The sequence below is a fragment of the Ambystoma mexicanum genome, chromosome 4q (assembly GCF_040938575.1).
Source record: "Ambystoma mexicanum isolate Mex_15411 chromosome 4q, UKY_AmexF1_1, whole genome shotgun sequence".
Lineage (NCBI taxonomy): Eukaryota > Metazoa > Chordata > Amphibia > Caudata > Ambystomatidae > Ambystoma > Ambystoma mexicanum.
Window position 1 is genome coordinate 885,910,551 of NC_090928.1, and position 22,012 is coordinate 885,932,562.

Here is a 22,012-nt window from a genome sequence, read left to right on the forward strand (position 1 = left end):
ATATTGCACAAAGCACTTGAGGCATTTTACATGACCACAACGGCGCGTGATGAACAGATACAAATGGTTCAGCTAGCTGCTCAGTTTTCATTTGCTGTTAGTAGAAGAGCGTTGGCAAAATAGTGAGGCTAGTAGGAGGAATCAGGCTGGAGACCTGACAAAGGCCCATGCTCTTGTTAAGCAACTCAAAGCTGAGCTAAAAACATTGCAGCAAGAGAGTGCAGAGCGTGACACACTGTTTTTTGCACTGACAAATGCACAAAAACAGTGTGTAGAAAATCTGAGCGCACTGCAACACAAGCTAAATGACTTTTTGGAGGACATTATTGCATTCAAATCAGAAAAAAAACTAAAGAAAACAGAAATTAGTCAATTACTGATTAAAGAGGTTGATTCCCAAAATTACTTTGATCAGATATATCAGCAGGTAAGTACTCTGAAACATCAGAGGACCCAGCTGGCTCAAGAAAAAGACCTCTTGAATCAGGATAACAGCATCCTATTGCAGAGGATAAATCCGTTGGAAATGGTGGCAGAAAAGAGTCAGTCAGGGTGTCAGGAACTGAGCGGAATGAAAAACGAGTGAGGCAAATAGAAGCTGAACTATCGGAGGGACCGAATTGGCGTGAGTAAGAGAAAGAGATTAGTATCCTGAAGGAAAAGTGCCTTGAATATGCATGCAGCATCTAAGGCTTACATAGGGAGAATTGATCACTTCAGCATGAGGTGCAGCAAACAAAGGATTGGTTGGTAGCTCAGAGCAGAGCAGGGTGCTTGACGCCAATCAGGTCTTAGTGTCAGAATTAAAAAGTCAGTTCTCCAACTACCAACAGCTAATAAATAAAGAGTGACACAGTGTGAGGGCCTCACCAAGGAAATCAAAAATGATAAACAGGCTCTGAGGTACCCTGACCAATCAGGATATGGAACAAAGCCCACTGATCAAGGGGAGGCGTCCTTCCCAACAGGGGCCTCATGCCAGTCATTTATAACCTCTCATGCAGAAATGGGAACAATCTGATGCATGCCACCCATCAGGAAAAGGGTGACATGAGACAGTTAGACTTACCCAGGCCTAGCACAACTGATCAAGAAGGCCTGTCCCTGTCTGATATGGATGAGTATTCATCTCTACCACACAGAAGGGAAAGTGACCGGGCTAGTGTGTCCTGGGAAGTAAGGAATAATACTGCAAGTACTTCAGACCATGAACACTCTTATGAGGAGAAAGTCAGGGAGTTAGATTGGCTGAAGATGCGACTACAAAGAGACCACCTTGCCCACTTTACTGAAGGAGAAAAGCCATACCCTCAGCCCAGGAAGGGCATTCTAAAAGCCTCTGTATATTTAGGGGAAGGGGTGAATTCGCCAGAATCCCTGGGAGGAGGGATGAGGAAACAGGGTTCTATCCTGAGCTCAAAAGGAACTCTGGGGAGAGTGACCCTGGGAGTTCACTTTAGTCCAGGCGAGAGGAGTCCAGACCCTGTGGTTGTGGGAGATATTCCCGGTCTCAGAGATGGGGAGCGCCTAGAAGACAGGGAAGGCAGTACCGGTAGCAGTTCTGAGTCCGAAGGTGAATGGTCGCAGGTGCAGAGGAAGAGGACAGCGAAACAGAGCAAGGGTTTGTGAAAGACCCAATAAAACAAATCAAGGCCAAAAAGAGCTTCCTGACCCTATATCACAAGAATGCCAATTATTCAGTATGGGAGCGCCTAGAACCAGATGATGGCATCATTACAGATCAAACAACAAAATAGTGGACCTGGACAAATGAGATCAGAACCATTCTTCATACAGACAACATCAATCCTTTTTGGTATCACCAAAATATATTTATTTATATACACCTTTGTGATATTTGTTCATATACCATGTATTTTTAACGCCAACAAATTGTTAAATTACAACATCTACATACATACACCACCATTCATTCCCTTATTTATTCAAACTCTCTCTTAAAGTGCATATTTTACATGACCAGGTTTATACATCAGCCGAAATATTCATAATGTTACATTAATCAATAACACCAATCTCAATTCACAGTGGGTGTTCCTATAAAAAATCAAATAGCAAAAAATGCTCGACATATGTTTCGGTCGTCAGGAGATAGGCTCCCAATTCAGCCGCACGATTTTATGCAACCTTCTTCAGGAAGCGGTTGAAATTGCAACCAACGCAAGATATCAAAAGGTGGGTGATGTCATCTAGCATCAATCTACAAACAAACAAATATACATCTAGTTATAATTCCGATCTCTTATTTGAAATGACACAGAACACTTGAGTGTATACTATCTAAATGTGTATACTGGCTGGCACTCACCTCCAAAGTAAAATGTTGGAGCCTTGTGTCAGCAGGTGAAAAATCCTCAAGCTCTATACTCTTGCTCAGAATAGAGGACTGCAATAAAGAAAGTGGATAGGGCACAAAATGAGTCTTCTATCTTGTAAATATGGTGCTCCGTCAGTTTACTTGGTGTGGATCAACACTTGTGATCCCCATATAAGATTTACCATGGAGTGGAATATGACCAGAGTGAGTTTTCCTCATCTGTTGATCGTTAAAAAGGAAGATCATTTGGAGACTACTCTATACAGAAAAATTACAGATAAAAACTCAACCTACCCTACGGCTAATTCCTTCGTATTAGAAGGAATTGTACCCAAAAAACTGAGTTTATCAACCACTCAGTTAAACTGAAGGATAGACTGATTGAGAGGAGATACCTGAAAAATCTGGTGAAGCAACACTACAAGCGTGCATTAAAAATCCACCGAGAGATTCGCCTTTCCCCCAAAGTTAAAGAAAAAAATGACAGACTGATCTGTGTGTCCACTTTTTCCACTATAAGCAACATTATTAAAAAAGGTGTGAATAAGGACTGGCGCCTTGTGAAACATCCCGGTAGCCTAGCCAACAAGCCAATGTTTGCATTTAAACGTAACATGAATTTGAGACAAAAACTAGTCCACACATATAGAGAAACTGGCGACAATCAATCAGTGAGGAACCAATGGGGCCTTATGCCCATCACAGGACATTATAAATGTGGCCATTGTGTGGCATGTCAATTTACGACTACAAGGAAGTCCTTTGAATATGGGACTAACAAGACATGGATTTTAAAGGGCCATACCAACTGTCTAAGGAAAAGGAACAAGTTACTTACCTGTAACTGTTGTTCTCCAGCATGGGTCTGGCATGGATTCACATGCTCATGAATATTCCCTGTCGTCAGGCTGGGAATCCTCGGTAAAGAAAAAATCAGTTTCAGTCGTTTCTGAACTGTCTTTCTCCTAATAACCAATCACTGGTCTCTGGGTCATACTGCCCTCTACCTAAACCCCTCCTCTGGCAGCCATCTTCAGATTTGGTAGCACGTAAAGTGGCAGTAGGACCAAGTGAAGAGCCGCAGAGGGGTAGGAGGGAGGGTTCTCATGTGAATCCATGCCAGACCCATGCTGGAGAACAACAGTTACAGGTAAGTAACTTGTTCCTTCTCCAGCATGGGGTCTGGCATGGATTCACATCCTCATGAATACAAGAATACATAGCAGTACACACATGCACAACCACGGGAAGTGGCAAGGCTCAACATTATACTAACACAATAGAAGACTCAGGTTGATCAATTCTGTAAAAGTATTTTAATACAAATTGTTTAATTTTTTTGTTTTTAAAGTTCGCCCTCGAGTGAGGTACTTGGAATTTCTTAAAAAGCTGCTTCATAGATGAAAAAAGATGATTTTATTAGATTTCTCTATCCACAGGATGTTGAAAAAGGAGGACAATGCTAATAGATGTGTTTCTATTCTCTACTTCTATTCATTTAGTTTGAAAAAGTAGCGTCCAAATGTTTCTTCCGGTTTTGCTTAAAAAATTTCCGCATTCCCATATTCTTCTTCTGTTCTGATCTTTTAACATTGTTATTTCAGAATTCAGTTTGAAAAGGTTTTTACGGAATTCCCATCTATTTGTTGGGAGATCACAAATCAGGAAGTCCAGCAGGTTGTAGATAGATTAGTTACTAGTCTGGGACTATTCCTGATGTAGAAAGCCACAAAAAGCCTCAACATTAAGCATTTCATCAACTCAATATTAAGCATCTCTTACCTCCTCACCAGGCCAACCTTCAGGCGAACAGGTTGCACAGCACTGCCTGGCCGACTCTGGACTCCTCCCTGGAATCCCGGTCAACGCAGTAGAATCTCGTGAAGGTGTGCGTCTACCTCCACGTAGCAGCCCTGCAGATGTCCAGCAGGGGCACACCAGATAGAAACGCTGTGGTAGCAGCGATCGCTCTGGTCGAATGGGCTGTCGGACGGCCGGGCAACAGTCGGTTTGCCAACCGGTGACAGTGCATGATGCAGCCGGAGAGCCATCTGGAAATGGAAGCCTTCGAGAGGGCCTTCCCTTGGTTCACAGGTCCAAAGTTCACAAACCGCTGTGATGTCTTCCGAAAACTCTTCGTGCGGTCCACATAGAACTTCAGCGCTCTAGCTACATCCAGCGAGTACAAAGTCCTTTCGGCTAGCGACGAAGGCGACAGGAAGAAAACAGGTAACACCAAGGGCTTGTTGAGATGGAGGTCCGACGGCACCTTGGGCATGAAGGTCCTCAGAACCACCCTCAGCTTGTGAAAAGTCATGTATGGGGGCTTGCAGGAGAGGGCCTGGATCTCTCCCACTCGTCGTGCGGAGATGATGGCCACAAGCAGGGGCGTTGCTAGGGGGGGGCTAAGGGGACTATAGGCCCTGATCTTTTGGCTGTAGCCCCGGATAGAATCTCAGGAGCTACAGCCAAAAAACTAGCTAGCCCCCAGTCCCAACAGTTCCGACATCAGCGTAGCCCCGGGTCTTTTCCAGACCTAGCAAATCCCCTGGCCACAAGAAATACTGTTTTCCACGACGGGAACTTCAACAGTGCCGAATGCAGAGGCTCGAATGGCAGGCCCATGAGCCTGGTCAGCACCATGTTGAGCTCCCACGCCGGGGCCGGAGCCTTCACCGGGGGGAACGATTGGAACAGTCCCTTCATGAACTCCTTCACCAGGCGATGGGACCACAGGGATGAGCGTCCCAGAGTTCTGATGTAGCGGGAGATAGCCGCCAGATGGATCTTGATGGAGGCATGGGCCAGCCCCGCCTTGGCAAGCGATAGCAAGTACGGCAGCACTTGAGGGGTCGTAATCCGTGGAGGGTTAATCTTCTGTGCCGGGCACCAGACAGAAAACCTCTTCCACTTGTGTCCATAGCGCTTGAGAGCTGAGGACGACCTGGCCTTTGCAAGCACCTCCTTGCAGTCCGCCGGAATATCGTACCCTCCAAACTCTAGTGCTGCAGGAGCCAGGCCTGCAAATTCAGCGACCCCGGGTCGTGGTGGAGGATGGCGCCTCCTTCTCTGGAGAGGAGATCCGCGTCTGTCTGCAGTTTGACTTGGTGGACGCAGACAAATCCAGAAGGTCCGGGAACCAGATCTGTCTCGGCCACGCCGGTGCAACGAGGATCATCCTGCACCGGGACCATCTGAGTTGGTTGATAAGTCACAGCAGCAACGGCAACGGCGGGAACACATAAAGGAACAGGCCGTCCCAGGGGAAGGAGAAGGCATCGCCCATGCTCCCCGGCAGGGGAAACCTGCTGGCGAACCTCTGGCACTTGGTTTTTGTTGCTGTCGTGAATAAGTCGATCTGGGGATTGCCCCATCATTGGAATAGCAGATCCACTTGATCCTGTCACAGCTCCCACTCGTGGCACGGTCGCAGCTCCCTGCTGAGTGAGACAGTGATGGTGTTCTTTATCCCTGCAGGTGCAAGGGTACCAGAAACATTCCATGGGCAATGGCCCAGTGGCACAGATCCTGGGCCTCCTTGGATAGGGCTGGGGATCTGGTGCCTCCTTGCTTCCGGATGTAGAACATTGTGGTGGTGTTGTCGGTGAAGATCCTCACCACCTTGCCCTTGAGGGATGGAAGGAATAACCTGAGGGCCCAGAACACGGCTCGGAGCTCCAGGACGTTGATGTGTAGTGACCTCTCCTGCGAGAGCCAGAGGCTTCTTGCGTGGAGATCTCCGGTGTGCGCTCCCCATCCCTCCAGGGTGGCATCCGTCGTCACCGTCTCCTGATGCGCTGGGGTCTGGAAGTCCATACCCGCCACGAGGTGCGCGCGGGTGCCCCACAACCGGATCGACTGGCGGAAGGTCTCGTTGAGCGAGATCCTGTCTTCAAAGCTGCCCGCCGCTTGCATCCGATGGGCATCGAGGAACTCTTGCAGTGGAGAGAAGGGACTTGATGGACCTCACCCTGGCCACATCCATGGTCGACAGCCGTTGCACCTTGCGCAGGATAGCCTTGGTCCTTTCCTCCCACGGAGAGGCCAATCGCGCCACTGTGTCGAGCATGGCTCCCAGGAACAGTGCGATTTGCGACGGAACCAAGTGGGATTTTGCAAAATTGATGGAAAATCCCAGATCCGTGAGCAGCTGGACGGTCTTCGCTGTGTGCTCGACGGCGAGTTCTCTTGTCCTTGCTCGGATGAGCCAATCGTGCAGGTAGGGGTAGACGTGGATCCCCTGCAGGTGCAGCCACACCGCCTCTGGTGCTAGGCACTTGGTGAATACCCTAGGTGCCAATTTCAATCCAAAGGGGAGGGCCTTGAACTGGTAGTGCCGTACTTGGACTATGAATCTGAGAAACTTTCGATGTCCTTTTAGAATGGGGATGTGGAAGTAGGCATCCTCCAAGTCCAGCGACGATAGGAAGTCGCCCTCCTCCAGTTGCCCCAGCACATGCTGGAGAGTAACCATCCGGAACTTCTGGGACTTGATGTACTTGTTTAAACAACGAAGGTCCAGGATGGGTCACCAGCCGCCGGTCTTCTTTCTTATGAGGAAGTATCGCGAGTACACTCCGGAGCCCTGGAGCCTCTTTGGGACGAGCTTGATGGCTCCTATCTTCAGCATCGCCCTTACTTCCAGCAGCAGTTGAGGGACATGGTTTTCCATCCTGGCCATGGGTCGAATGTGGGGGCACTTCTTTAGAAACTCAAGAGTGTGCCCCTGGGCCAGGGCATCCAGCACCCATCGGTCGGTGGAGATGGACTCCCACACGCTGACGAACTTCGCCAGCCGGCCTCCCACCAGGGTGCTCAGGTGGGGGCACGACACTACGGCCGGTTCAGTCCTGCTTGGTAGCGGCCTTGCCGCCTTGGCCTCCTTGACGACAACAACGAGATCCTCCGGACTTGCCGCATCCTCTGTAGGCCTCCTGCGACGAGGAGTGGGACGCCTGGCGGTATGTCGAGATGCCGCTGCCACTGAATCCTTTGGAGGCACCTTGCTTGTCTCCGGAGTTCCAAACGGGCGGCCGTCGTTGCTGCAAAACTCCCGAAGCCCGCACCGTCTCTGTGTCGGACTTGATGGCTTGCAGAGAATCGTACAATGTCTTGCCAAACAGGTTGTTTCCGTTGAAAGGCATGTCCAAAACTCTGGTTTGCACGTCCTGGTGGAAATCGGTTGCCTTGCGCCAACCACGCCGGCGAAGGCAAACACTGTTGCCCATCTGGCGGAACCCGGTATCAGCAATGTCCGTGGCCACCGTTATGGCGTGGTCCGACGCCACCTCGCCTTCCTGCAGGATCTCCAGGGCCTAAGCCCTCTTGTCATCCGGGAGGAAGTCCAGCAGAGGAGCGATCTTAAACCACAGCTCCCTGTTGTAGCGGGCAGGCCACAAACGCGAGGGCATTGGCCTATTTAATCGTCGTTGCTGCCGACGAGATGACCCGTCGTCCCATGGCGTCCAATTTGTTCCCTTCACCGTCTGGAGGGGAGGTCGAAGTTGAAGCCGTCGCCCCCGCCGCTTTCTTCTTGGCCGCCGCTGAGACGACCGAATCCGGGGTCGGCTGCGCCCTAAGGCACATGGAGGCGGGATCCGGGGCTCGGTATTTCTTCTCGTACCGATCTCTCTTGGCAGGGGTCGTGGACGGTCAAGTAACGGGACTGAGAGGACCGTCTTCCTCTTGGCCTCACGCTGTTGATAGAAGAAACCTTCCTTCTTCTGTTCTACAGGGCAGAGCTGGAAGAGCTCTGATGCCCTGGCGATCATGGCGTGGATGGAGCCAATTACGTCGGGCGGAGAGGCCCGAGGCGGTGGTGATGGAAGGCCCATCCCGTCGTCACCACCATCATCTGTCCCCGTCGTGGCCGTCTCTGTTCCCGTGTCATCCCTTGGATGGAGATGAAGGCTGTGAGGGCTGCCCAGGCTGGAAGGGCGGTGGGGGATGAGTTCTCCTCCGCTTGCTTGGAGGGCTTCCTGACGGTCCAGGCTGCGCTGGGTCATCCGTTGGGGGTAAGGGCAACCTTGTCCTTATCTCTGTACACAAGGCCTGGATCGCCATCAAGATTGCTCCTGAGTTGTCCTGTGGCCCAGGTGCCGGCTGCGACGGGCGTGGCGGTTGGGGAATGGAATCCTCTGCCTCCACAGGAACCTCGTCGGCGCCACAGTCGCTTTCTTCGTCCGCCTCGTCGGGATCCCTCCCGTGGGACCGGACTTCCTCGAACCTCTTGTCCAGGATCTTCCCGACTTCAGCCAGCTCCTCTTCAGAGGCTGTATCTGTGTCCGTGATGGCCACCGCCCCCCCTCTTTTTCCACTGGGGTTTTCACGGGGGTCTTATCGATAGGTTGAAAAGAGGATTCCCTCCGCGGTGGCAGGGAAACTCTGGGCCCCAAGGTCGCCTCCACTGGGGTAGCCTCAATAGGCTTTGCAAGGGCCGCCACGACTCCCTCGATAGAGGCCTTAGCCGGGTGAATCAGGGCCTTCACGACTCTGGACGCGCTTGAAACCTTCACCTTGGGGGGAGGGTTGCCACCTCGCTCCCCCTCGGCTGTCTCAGTCGGGATCGACCGGGGCTTATCCCAAAGCTTACCCGGGTTCTCCGACTTCCTTTTCCCCTAGCCAGAGCGTTGGCTCGTGGTTGAAGGCGTCGGTGAAAGTGCATCCTGCCTGGCAGCAGAGGAGCCCGACCGTTCGGCGCTCCTGGTGCCTGTGGACTTGCGGTGCTTTGCCTTTTGTTGGGCCCCTGTCACCGGAGCGCCCTCAAAGGTCTTAGAAGACCGCTCGGACCTCTTCTTCTCACCTGCTGCTGGGCTCCTCCCCTCCAGCCAGTTGGTGAGGCGAATAAGCCGATCCTTCATGGTCTGCTCCGACATGTTCTTGCAAAACGCACAGTCCTTCTCCACGTGCGTTTTGTCTTCGTGAAGGCAGTAGAGGCATCTAGAATGCTCGTCCTCCTTGAAGATATTCTGCAATCCGCATCCAGGGCAGCTCCTGAACAGCTTGGATCCGGTCGTCGTGCTCCCTTTGTCCTGGGGCATGTCCACGCGGGGTAGGCCTCAAAGATCTTCAGGAATCCTCCAAGAAGCGGAACTCGATGAAAACATCACCCTTGAGGAGCATAGAAAATTACGAAACGGGTCCCCATTGATCGGAAGTAGAAACGGTGGAGCTTGAGGCTCGATTGACCGACAAAATTAGATTAAACTCTTGAAAAATCGCAAAACGCAGTAAAAGCTCGAGAGCTATAGCACGAGGACTCCCAACACTTGAATGTGCGGTAAAAATCTGAAGATGGCTACCAGAGGAGGGGCTTAGGTAGAAGGCAGTCATTGGCTGGGGGCAGTATGACCCAGAGACCAGTGATTGGTTATTAGGAGAAAGACAGTTCAGAAACGAAACTGAAATTGATTTTTTCTTTACCGAGGATTCTCATGAATCCATGCCAGACCCCATGCTGGACAAATGCTATATATGTCATCTTGTGCCCCTGTAATTTAATATATGTGGGCAAGACAGTGAGAGAAGTGCGCCAAAGGAGATTGGAACATCGTTCATGTATAAGGAACAATAACGCAAGACAAACCATTAGTCGAGCATTTTGCCAAAATGGTACACACGGACAAAGACATTCAATGGTTTATACTTCAGACCATCAAGACCCCCATGAGAGGAGGAGATATGTCCACCATGTTACATCGACTTGAACAAAGATGATCCATTCTTTAGACACTGTAGGAAATGGTCTTATCATTTCGATAGAGTGGAATAAGCTTGTCACAGGGTAGTGTATATACTGATTACGCTGCCATACAGGATGACTTCATTGAAAATAATATTCTGCATGTATGTGAGGCAGCCATCTGTCTGACCTGAGGGTGGGGTTGCCACCCACTATTTGAAGAAGAAAAATCCTTTCCTAACCCTGTTAGGTTTTTACACAGGGGTAGGTTTTGGATGAATTTGTGCAGAGTAAACCACCCATATTTCTGAATATGAAGCCTCACCACATGAAAAATGTTTTTTTCAAAAATGTTTTTTCGAAAAATGGGTCGACAACATTTTCCCTGAATTATTGTGTTCTCGGTACAATCATTATGTGTATCGAAGTCCTGTTTCCTGCCATCCTCGGTAATACTAAGACAAAGGGTATTTAGCGGAAGGTACTTCAATGCCCAGGGTGCATCTGATACTCTTAGGTCATGCAGTAGTCCTACCACTATGTCTCGCACTACTTATGGAGGATATGGCCACGCCCATCTAAACACGAGTCTCCTGTGCAGATTGAGGATCGAGCAGGATGCTAAGCTGAGAAAAAAAATCACGAAAGTGACTGGTAAGTGAGCCTCTCAACAGGAAGCATGGTGCGATGCGTTCCCCACAGATATGCCGTCAGGAATGGCATGCTCCCATAAAGATTAAACGTACTCTAGTGTAGTTTGTGAAATAACGCACGGGCGGAGCAGCGGGGTGAGATACGCATGTCGACTCATATGCAGATATAAGCAGACTCATACAAGGACGAATACCTGAATCCTTTTGAATTCAGAAATTAGTTTTACTTTCCCTATGAAAAGACAGCGCGACAATAACATTCAGAAGTTTTGTAAGCAGCTGGCGGAGCAGTGCCTCGCATTTTTTGGGTCGGAGCAGCTAGCGATTGAATCGTACCTAATGTCATATAGTAACCAGCCAGGAACTGCATTCCACATGGGAAAAATGTACAATTTAAACCCTGAAGCACGCTGGGACTGTGATCAAGTCCATTGTTTTATAGCAGTATCGGGGTTCCATTCAAGACATAAGATGCTCAATTAAGGAGTACTAATGGGCTGATTATATAATTGCATATTCTCAGATGAGATAGAGTGGTCTGTTTCCCTCACAGGATTGTGTTTCTTGTTTCTTTCAGAAACACTGGTGCTGTACTGTAAACAATACAGAACGGTAAATAAAGCCAACTACTAGATTAGAAGACGACTTCACCTTACTACAAAGTAATTCGAAACTAGTTGAGTGAAGCATTTTTTCTGTCACATTTAACAACATGACTTACAGGAGGGATTGTTAGTAATAAAACATTTGTGTGTTCTGCCATAGGCAAGTGTGGGTGCCCTCCCCTGTAGATTTTGGTGCTATAGTTATGAAAGCATGGATCCTTGGACCGTACGCTGACCGCATGAGTGCCTGAACTTTGGATCAGGTAAGATTGCATTTGTAATTAAGAGGGCAATGATTGACTCATACAGAAGCACAATTTCTACAAGTTAGAAGATTAATTTCGTGCCCTATCCACTTTCTTTATTGCAGTCATCTATTCTGAGAAAGAGTATAGAGCTGTAGGATTTTTTCCCCTGCTGACACAAGGCTCCAACATTTTACTTTGGAGGTGAGTGCCAGCCAGGATACACATTTAGATAGTATGCACACAAGTGTTCTGTGTCATTTCAAATAAGAGATCGGAACTATAACTAGATGTATATTTGTTTATTGATGCTAGATGACATCTCCCACCTTTTGACATCTCAGGTTGGTTGCAATTTCAACCACCCGATTCCTGAAGAAGGTTGCATAAAATCGTGTGGCTGAATTGGGAGCCTATCTCCTGACGACCGAAACATATTTCAAGCTGTATCGAATTAGCATTTTTTGCTATTTAATTTTTTGTATGAAATCCCACTGTGAATTGAGATTGGTGTTATTGATTGATGTAACATTGTGAATATTTTGGTTGATGTCTAAACCTGCTCATGTAAGATATGTACATTAAGAGAGAGTTTGAATGAATGATGGAATGAATGGTGGTGTATGTATCTAGATGTTGTAATTTAACAATTTGTTTGCATTAAAAAGACATGGGGCCTCATTACGAGTCTGGCAGTAATTGAGCCGGAAAAACCAGCAGGTTACCGCTGGACTCGTATTATCATTCCGCCTCTGTGATTCCCAGAATTACCAGGGCATTACGACCCTGGTGACCCGGGAATTCCGGAGGTGGAATTGTGTAAATCCCCATTCCCATTGAGTCCCATAGGACTCCATGGGGACGGGGACAATGGAAACACAGGTTCCGTCTATGACGGAGCCGGTGTTTCCATTTCCGCCTGCAGGCGGGTGGTGTTAAACCCACCAGGTCACACCTGGCGGGAGTGACACCTCCCGCCTGCAGGACTCTTAATCAGACAGTCCGGAAAGAACGGTGGTGGCGGTTTTACCACCACCGTTCTTTCCGGACCAGCAGGGTCGTAATGAGGCCCATGGTATATGAACAAATATCGCAAAGGTGTATATAAATAAATATATTTTGGTGATACCGACAAGATTAATGTTGTCTGTATGAAGAATGGTTCTGATCCCATTTGCTTAGGTCCACTATTTTCTTGTTTGATATATTTAGCCTGAAGGACCTGTGGTAGTTCGGGCACCCTTATTTTTGAAAATCATTACAGATCAGAATGATGTGAATTGTATGGCATTTGCTAAATGGATTTTCTCATCTGAGTGCTCCAGTTTCTTTGTAGGACTGGAGGGCCAGGATCATCATAAATGGTCCACCTATAAGACGGCCATATTGATTTTTTTTTCCCACCCACCGGAACCCACAAGAGGCCAGTGAGGCTGCATATAATTTGCAAGATCAGGCGTCTCAGTAGTTTGTGTAGAGTTAAAGCAGACATTTGCCCACACTTCCCGGCGGGTGAACACCAACAGTAGGAAGTTCATAACTACATATTTCCATGCTCTCCCCAAGTACATAATGACTCAGTGGTGTGTGACTTTCACGAGGAATAGACCCTGGATTGGGTGATTGAACAGGCCACCAGGATTGATGAGGTCCAGAAGCTTACTGAAAGCAAAAATACAGTCAAAACCCCTAAACCATCAAACACCCCTGCTGCTGTGAGGAACAAACAACCCCTCTATTGGATCTGGAGACGGATGGCGGGAGCAAAAGTAACCATCTTGCCAACAAACAACAAAGCAGAAGGGACCACTCCAATCTGGCCCAATCGAATGCTAGTCAGGCAGGGGCCCAGAACAATGATCCCTCTGAACCTGCCACTATATAAGTCCTAGGTACAAGAGTACTAAACCAATCCTGGGGTATGTATATACTGCCCCGACCCAAGGTGGGAACTAATAAGGTAAGTACTGCCACAGGGAACTTCCCTCCAAACTTCCTTCATGTGAGAAGTATCACTCCACCTCCCAATGGGAATTTTTTCCCCAGATATCCTCCGAATCAGAACTTCCAAAACAATCCTCCTCTCTATCCCTGGTTCCAGGAAAATAGATCCATGAACCCAGGAGAAGGGAGATTCAGAATGAAAAATTATGGGTGGAATTTCCAGTGCCTGAGCGCTCTGGGTGAAGGGCCAGTTAGCCCTTTTAGGAGCAGCAGAGGTATGACTTGAGACCTCCCTACCACCCAGACAATGTCTCGCAACTGGAGCGACAAGTCCAGCAACTGGCCAACGATCTGGGGCGCATGCTGAGTGCTCATTCCAACTCTCAACCTAACCCTGCTTCCCAGAATTTCCCAACACCCAGGTCTGATGCCTCAGGGGGGAAATGATTGGAGGAAACCTCTGAGAAATCCCAGGTTCCGGAGGAGGGGGCCTGGGTGGAGCAGAGATGCCAAGCCCTAGAGGAAACTTCCTTTCACACCCAAACAGAGCCCCTAAAAACCTCTCATCCTGAAAGAATCTCTTCAACCCCCAAAATGTTAGAACCAAAAGGGCAAAGGGTAAGTAGGAGAGGACAAATAAGAACCCACTTTGTGGAGGAACTCCGGATTATTCCCCTTGAAAGAGAAGAATCCCTGGAGGATTCATGTAAGCTGTGGGGTGAAATATAGCCCCCGAATGCTAGAAAGCAAGAGGCCAAAGTCATTTGTAAAAGCCCACAGAAGTATAAGGCCAGCACAGTAATGGTAATGTCACACATGAGGCCTATTAAACCAAAAAGGCCTAATGAAAGAAAGTGGGTGAATTTCAAAATTGCGAATATATGCGCAATGCATTTCAGCAAGGGAAAGAAAGACATGTGACTGACAATGCCATTTCACTCATTCCATGGAGAGCTGCACTGTTATTTAAAGAGGTACATTATCTTCAATGTAATACCAGATTGTGCTCCAGTCCTCTAAAGTAAAGGAGCTCATTGCAATTTACAAGAAATGAAAGAATTTCCTTGTTATTTCTCCTCATCCAAATGACAGTATGCAGAGAGAAAAGCTTGCTAGGCTTTCAATGTTTGAACGTGCCTTTCTCATATAACTGCCCTATACATATGGACAATCCAGAAGTCAAGCTCATGCATTTCGGAAATGGGGAATTACAAAGAAACTTAGTACATATGGATAAGGCCCAGGTGCCTTATAAGATGTCATGTATAATGCATTTGTGTGTGAGTCTAAAAGTCTATTTTCTTTCACAGTACATGAGCCGGTCATTTCTTAACATCCAAGAGCTTTCCTCTGCTGCCCTGAAGCCAGGGGTCTGTTTGTCAGCTATCAATCAAAGCTATTACTTAAATCTATAGAAAGAAATACACTGCTTAGATCGAAAACACTGTGAAAAATAGATAAGACCATGCCTGTTCTTGCAGCAGAAGGGACATTGAGGTCACAATTCCCATAAGAGGTCCATTAGTTTTGCTATCAGGGCCTCACAGGCCTTGAAGAGGGATAGGCTAAGATAAACATGAGCCAGCCTCTGCCTAGTAGTTACATGTTTAAGGATAAATGAAACTTAGAGGAACAAGGGCGGAGGCTAGAGCGAGTGAGGCCTGTGAAAGCTGCAGTTGAATTCATAGGAAAATAAATGTAATTGCATAAAAAGGGCAGCGTAGATGCCACAACGGTCAGTCCAGACATTTATTAAAGGTGACAGTCACCCCCTTTGACACACGCTAAAGCGATTGTTGTGTGACAAACATAACTACAGTTATTAATGAAAATTTGATTTGGGCCTTCCCTTCATTCAGAGATTTGAAAGTTGGTGTGAGGATGAAGGAATTAATTAAAATGGAGATTATGAAGTGGCATTTTTTCACTGATGTGGCTCATGAGTAAATGAAAAACAAAACGTATCTCTGCCTAGGAAGGGTATACCGACTTCAGACTAGCATCATCTGATTTGCCTTGAAATGTAGTTCTAAAAAATATATTCATAAAGATTTGAAAATGTAGGATACTTGCCTTGTTGATAGATTTTGTGAGTTTTAAACATGCCGAGCCCACTGTCAAATTGGGCTGATGAAGCTTTCTCCTCCCACAGCTGTCCTAAACTCACTCTCCTCATCTCCTTGTCCTATTAGCACGCAGGTGGGAGGTGGTATAGAAAAGCAACCAATCCCTTTCGCAGGAATCATGACAAGTTTGTGATGTCATTGGCCCTATAAGTAAACCAATTTGCATTAGAACTGGGCTTTTTGTTACTTATTCTGGGGGGGCAACCTGCTGCTGAAATCTTGCGAGAAACATCCCAGAAGAGAGGCCCAAATCTCGCATTGGAGACAGGAACCAGGAGACATGGAAGCTGACTGGGACCCCTTGGAGGATTCAGAGTAGACAATCCTTGACTGGCTCCTTTACTGCCCCAGCGGTGCCCTGCTGTTCCCTGATGCCCATTCCAAAGCCTCTCCTGTAAGGAAAACTATCCCCAAAGCCATAGATTGTATAGGACATGCATTTTGTATTGTTTTAGTTATTTTCCCATAGCAAAATATGCTGTTTGCCTGTGTAGATACTTAGCATATTTAATTAAAGTAAATCAATTAATTCCCCTATTCAAATCACTGGATCTGTTTGTTGCCATTCGAAACCAACAAGCTCTTCCTAGTGTGTTGTAAGCCGGTAAAGACAAAGATCTGCCAAAAGAATTAATCCCAAAACCTGGTTTCCATGTGAGTGTGCAGTGTGCAAAAACGAAATTCCCCATTGATCCCCCCTTCAGCTTAAATCCAAAGTGTGAAGCCTGCTAGTGCCTTTACACGTGCATGGTGCACAACGAAATTGCCCCCTTGTTCCCATTGTGCTCAGACCAAAACCACAAAGCTCTGTCTGTTCATTTAAGTGTGGCAAAATTAATTTCCCATTGCTTTTCTTTCCCTCATATTGCATCTGTGACTAGAATCACCAAAACGATTTTCCGATTGCTTTTCTTTCCCTCATATTGCATCTGTGACTAGAATCCCAAAGACGATTTTCCCATTGTGCTCTGACCAAAACCACAAAGTTCTGCCTATTTTAACAAAACAAATTTCCCAATTGATTTTTTTCCCCTCATATTCCATCTGTGACTAGAATCCCAAAAACGATTTTCCCATTGTGTCCCCACTCTTTGCCACTGGCCTTCCATTCAGAGGGGCCAAGTCTAATTGATGTTTGGAGGGTGATGGTTGCTGGGAGAAAAGTATCATAACCAAATCAGCAATCACTGGGTGTCTTGAATTGTTCTTTTTCTGTATTGGTGGGTGATCCCAAAAGAAATAATTGTGACTGCATATCTCTGTGTTGGTGCCTTTACGGAAGTCATTTTGTTTTTTGTTGCCACAGCAATGGTGGCTGATGTTAATCTATTTGTTAGATTTGGTTTAAATAAATTAATAAATATATAATCCCATGCTATTTCCGTAGACATATGCTCTACCGCATTATCCACAAAGTATTGTTCTATTATTTCCTCAATTTGTTTTACTTGGACATAATCATATAGCAGTTCTGTGGGAAATGTCCACTTCCACAACCCCTCCAGTATTCCCCAATGCGATAGTCATTGACAGCGGGGAATGGTCCGATAATGTAATATTTCCTATTTTACTCACTTTTCCCACTAGTCCTGTGGAGGTCCAGATATAATCAATCCTAGATTGAGTGGAATGCACATGGGAATAATATGTAAACCCCTACTCCTGGCCCTTTATTTCTCTCCATACCATATATCGTGGCAGGCCATCGTCATTTTTCGTTTAAGTGCCTTAGATAGTGCATGAGCTCCCGGCATGGTACTCTTAGTCCTATCTTGTTTGGGCTCCCATGCCAAGTTGAAATCCCTCGCTGATATTATATCCCCTACTGCAAACTCTTCCCACGCCAGCACCCTCTCAGGAACCCATCCTGCCCTGTATTTGGGGCACAGACCGATGGCAAGGTAACTTTGTGGATCCCTAGGGTAGCATTCACACATAGGAACCTCCCACCGTGTCCGAATGAGACAACTGTATTTGGGCCCGCAAACTATCATGTAGTGCTAGCAGCACCCCTGCCTTCTTTCCCCACGCATTTGCCTGATATCATTGCAAATACCCTCTTATGGGTAATTTCCGGTTTTCTTTTTTGCTATATGTGTTTCTTGATACATAAGGGTATGCTGCTTCTCATTCCTCGCAAACCTTTTCATTTTTTTCCCTCTGGACAGGGGTATTAAGTCCCCTTACATTATACGTTAACACCCTAAGGGATCTTTGGTCCTCTCCCCCATTCCCAAAATTTCCTTGGATTCATGTCCTACCTCTTCCTACTTCTGTTTCCTCCCCCAAACCTGAACTCCCCACAACAGTCCCTGTCTCAACTGCCCTCCCCGATCCCTTCCCCTGAGGAGAGCCCAGGTTCCTATGGTCGCACAGACGTATTGCCCATCGTGCCTGGTCCTCATATAATCCCAGAGAAACTGCATGGGGAATGCTAAACCCCACTTTAGGATTCCAAATCCCCCACTCCCATCCCTGTTCCACCCTGCGCAGCAGTTTAAACAAAACGTGAGTTTTTCTTACCCCACTTCGGGGTGCCCAATCCTGCCTCTAACTCCTTTCTCCTCGTTATGTGAATCGTCTGTAATTTGCAGCATCATACTTCTTCATGCCTTTTCTCCCCGTCTTCCTATTGGAATCGTTTTCCATCCCCACGGTTTTCTGGTTCCCTTTTCTTCTTTTGGTAAACCTTCTTGGTCCTCTTGACCTCCTTGCAGATTCAATATCCGCTCCCCTTCGTCACATGACATTATTCTATATTGGCACCCTTCCCATGTGAATAACAGGCCAAATGGGAACATCCATTTATATCTCACTTGTTTCTGCATCAAACATTTCACCACAGAGCCCATCGCCCTTCTTTTTTGTAGAGTAAATTGGGCCAAATCCTGGTACAACTCTATCTCCTCACTATTGAGACTCGTGGGGCCCGAAGTCCTTGACTTTCTCAGTATCTGTTCCTTCTGTCCATAGGTTGTTATTGCCACCACAACATCCCGGGGTCGTGCACCTGATTCCATTGCTCTCTTCGGGCCTTCCCTATATATACGGTCAAACTGGACTGTTGCTTCTGTTTCAATTGCCAAGATGCCTGTAAACAGCTACTGGACCGTATCTTTCAGATCTCTACCCACCACAGTCTCCGAGAGGTTTTAAATCCTTATATTTGATGTCCTTGAATGATTTTCCAAATCCTCACATTGGGTTTCCATGGCGGGACAGATGCTCCAGGGTTTCTGTGCCTTTTTGGGTTTCTGCTTCCAAATTCCGGACTACCTTCTCCAATGTATCTGTTCTTTCTTGCAATTTCCCCACATCCTGTTTAATTTCTTGTATTGATTGCTTCGTTTCGTCCCTCAAAAGTTCAGATTTTGACTAAAACGATGCCGTGAACGGATCCTGGAATTCTTTGAACCAGTTTTGCATGTCTTCTTTGCACACTGACATCATCCCCTCTTCCTGGGCCCCTTTCTTCCGCTGTTCCTGGGCTTCCGACTCCTTGCTCATCCTAGGGAATGATTCTGCACCCCAGAGGTGCTTAATATTTCCCTCCTAATATGTCTGGGGTGTTTTTGAGCTTGCTGGTGCAGTCTTTCTGACATTTGTGCTCTTTGCTGATGTCCTCGGCAGCTTCCCCTGCGCCAATTGCTATAGCTTCCTTTTTTCCTTGTTCTGCTATTCCTGCTGTAGTGCCCTAAAGTTCCTCCAGTAGCAGGGACTATTGCTTTTCATGACCCTTGGCCCAGTTCATCTTTATTCACTCCCTCTGTTGACTTCACCTTGATGTACCTTGTTGGTGCTCTGCCTGCCTGTCGCTTTTCCAAGATCTGTCTGCTCTCTGTGCCTTCCCAGCCTTCGGCATCTGGCACTGCGGCTCACCCCCTCTATCATTACGCCGTCTCAATAGGGTCCAACTAGTAAAAACTCCAAAGTGCGCAAAAGGTTAAAAGTCCCACAGATGTGTCCTTAAGTTATTTATTTGTAGCATACAGTGCGCGTGATTGTGCTCAACTGTGTGGTGATGACTGTGCAAATATTGTGGTTGTGCAGTTCAACTTCTTCAAAGATAAGACTGTTACAGCATCATTCTCCTCCAAGGGCATTTAACGCTATCCAGAGTCTTCCTGCAACCCTCACTGTACTCTTCCTGTGAGGGCCTGTACTCCAGGGATAATGCTTCTCTTCTTTTGCCGCTACCGGGATTCCTGTCACTCTTCCTGGTCAGGGTCGATTCCCATCCACTAGGTGGCCGGCTCAGCCCGCTCGCCTCCCCTCTGCTCCTCCTTTCTACCGCTGCTATTCACCTGTACTTGCACCCGGGCTGCCTCCCCTTTCACCATTGGCGTTGGCCTCTAGCCAGTGCTGCTGTTACACACTGTCTGTGTGTCTCAGTGACCACGGGCCCGGATTTCTCAGGTTTCCGACTTCACCCCTCACTGCGGCCTCTTCGCTCCTGGCATCTGCTCTCACATTGCTTTTTGTCAGGTTTCTGTGCAGCCTGGGGGGAGAACGAACAGGGACCTTCAAGCATGTCCCCCTCTCCCAGCCGCCATTTTGGAATCCCGGTGCCAGGTAGTATTTTAACGCCCTTGCTCTCTGCTGGGGTGTGGCATTCTGGAAGAATGTAGCTAACGTGATAGTTGTATTCTTGTGGAATTCAGATGGCACTTTCAGGATAAAGTGGGGATCGGTGGAGAGGATTACCATGTCCCTTGCAAATCTGAGGTACGGAGTGCCCACCACCAATGCCTGTACTTCTGAGACTCACCTAGAGGACATAATAGTGACCAGGAACGCCACCTTCCAGGGCACAAACTTGATGTGCACCAAAGAGAGAGGATCAAAGGGGGGCTTCATGAGACCGGCTAGGACCAGATTTAGGCTCCACACCACTGGTATTCTTTTCTTTGGTGGAAAAGTGTGAAAAAGCCCCTTTATGAAATGCTTGAGCAGTCTCTTGCTGTAGAGAGAAGGTTTCTCTCTTCTGGTGAACCTGGAGATTGCTGCCAGATGTACTTTTATGGAGGAGATAGCAAAAGCTCCCTTTGCCAGCTCCAGCAAATAAGAAAGAACCTGTTATGGTTGTATGGCCAGTGGTTGCAAGATGGACTGCTGTGAACACCATGTGCAGAGCCTTTTCCACTTTTGGTTGTATGAGCTGTTAGTGGAAGGGGCCCTAGCTCCCGCCAGTATGCGCTGGCATTCCTGCGATATTTCTAGGTGGCCAAATTCAGTGTGATCAGAAGTCGCGCTGTCAGCTTCAGAGAGTGTACGTTGTGATGCAGGATTGCACTGTGGTTCTGCGACAGATCGGTGTGGTATCCAAGATGAATTGGGCTGTCTGCTGGAGGAGGTCCTGGAACCAGGTTCCTCTGTGCCAGTATGGTGCCACAATAATGATTTTGCTTGGGTATCTGCAGATCATCTAGATTGTCTTACTGATTAGAGGAATTGGAGGGAACGCATATGCAAAGACGTCTGTCCATGGGAATGAGAATGTGTCTCCCTGCAAGCTCGGGTGAGGTAGCCTGCTTGCACATTGCACATTTTTTGCATTGTTTGTTGGACATTGTGGCGAAGCAGTCCAGCAGAGGTTGGCCCCACGCTGCGAAGATCCTGTTTATTTGGCTGCTGTGAAGGTGCCATTCATGGAATTGTGCCGTGTCCCTGCTGGTGGTGTCTGCCTGCTGGTTGTGAATCTCTGGCAGGTGGAATGCTTGCGGAGCGGAGCAATGTTGTTGCGAATGGCCCAGTGCCAGATGGTTTGAGCTTCCTCAGACAAAGTGCTTAATCTTGTTCCTACCTGCGTGCGCAGGGAAAATATTTTAGTGGTAGGCCCCACATGAAACACTAACACCAGACCTTTATGTGCCTGGATTTGTAGAATACTTGAGCGATCTGTTCCAATTACAGTTATCTGCTTTTTCTCTCAGGCAGTGACCAGCAGTAATCATCACACTCTCGGTGTTCAGAGGAGGTGAGGCCTCATGCTACATGAGGAAGCAGTCCGCAGCCACAAGGACTGTGTAAATGAACAGCAAATATTCAGGCCAGCAATTTACCAAAAGAAGAATGCTTAAATTGCTCTACAGTAGTTCTTTTGTCATTTTCCACAATACATTAGGTCCTAGTCCTTCAAATAACAAACACCAGGGTCTTAGGTCTGGGTTGGGTGAAATCCTATGACACCAAGTGTTTTCTCTACACAACAGAAGAAAAGAGCTTTGTACTATCAAAATGGGTCAGGATGGGTTAAATAATACAATGCATCTCTGAGCCCAGTTCTAAAAAGCAAGGTTTATGAGCGATCACATCCAGGATATGTCCAACAAAGACTCTCACAGTCTTTGGAAGTTTAATGTACCAAAGCACTTCTTTATCCTTTAGTGGGGTCTGGTCCTCTTGAACCCTTGTCATTGC